This window comes from Propithecus coquereli, unplaced genomic scaffold (assembly GCF_000956105.1).
Source record: "Propithecus coquereli isolate 6110/MARCELLA unplaced genomic scaffold, Pcoq_1.0 Scaffold27, whole genome shotgun sequence".
NCBI lineage: Eukaryota > Metazoa > Chordata > Mammalia > Primates > Indriidae > Propithecus > Propithecus coquereli.
In genome coordinates this window covers 738,945-740,063 of record NW_012148285.1, presented here as the reverse complement: position 1 = coordinate 740,063, position 1,119 = coordinate 738,945, and the positions used below count along the sequence as shown (strand labels likewise).

The 1,119-nt window shown below is 34.5% G+C and overlaps 1 pseudogene; it reads right to left on the bottom strand.

The window, feature by feature from the left end:
- Window positions 1-1,119, bottom strand: part of LOC105813023 — a 4,752-nt pseudogene that overhangs the window by 2,564 nt on the left and 1,069 nt on the right.

Here is a 1,119-nt window from a genome sequence, read left to right as displayed (position 1 = left end):
GGATGATGAAATTGACAGTTATTTGAAAGAATCCATAAATTGTAAGTGATCCTTTAAATATTATTCAATTTTTTAAAAGGCCAAAATTGGGCCTGTAAAGTTTTGTTCAACATAGTAAAAGATATCAAATTCTTATTCTGTAACTACTATATTTTCACTTTTCAAAAGGTGGTTTAAAATTTGGGGGGCCTTATGTAACCTTTTGCCAATCTGATGAGAGCTAATGACCCTGTCTCCAGGAAAGTGCTGACTCACACACAGAATTTTGCATGAAATGTTGTGTTTATGGACTCCAAATTCATGAGGCCCAGGCTGAGGCTCTTAGGGATTTTGCTCATTGCCATCTATGGCTTATGCTAGACATGTGGGAAGACAAGGAGGAGCAGAGGGAAGTCTTAGAATTAGATCACTCTCTGAAGACATTTCTGTAACCTCATCCTAGGAGATGAAATATTTCATTATCATAGATGATGCTTAATTCACCTCGAGACAGTAACAGTTGAATTTAGCATGAAGTGACTTATGCTGCAAGCTACCATAAGTTGTGTAAAAGAGCAACTTTGCTATTGCTTTTGTGGAGGATGTTTAATATATCTCCTATTGATAGCAGTCACTGATAGAAAAAGATATTACTGGATCAATATTTGTCATCTTTTGCCTACAAGAAGGGATAAACTTGAAGTTGTATTATTTTTTAATGCTAAAATAAAGTCATCATTGTTACTTTGAAAACATTTTGCAGATAATGCCATTTCAGGAAACTTCAGGGAGCACAGCAGTGTTCAGTGAGCTGTGAGGCAGATTTGCTAGAATGTATTTCAGTCCCTGCCCAACCATTCAACCCTGAAACAGGAACAAGAGCAACAGTGCCTATACTGTTTTTAGGCCGCTCAAGGGTAGCTAACTTATGTGGGGATTTTTTTTTCCTGATAAATGGTCATATCAAAGTAATCATGAAAGTGGTTCTTAAGAATCCTTTTATTGTGGAAACTTATATAATTAAATTTACTCAGAAGTAAAAATGAGTTACTATGTCTTTATTAAATGCTAATTACTCCCATGAAAACCTTATAGTAGAAATTAAATATTTTAGAGTAAAACTATAATCATGTTTTCTTT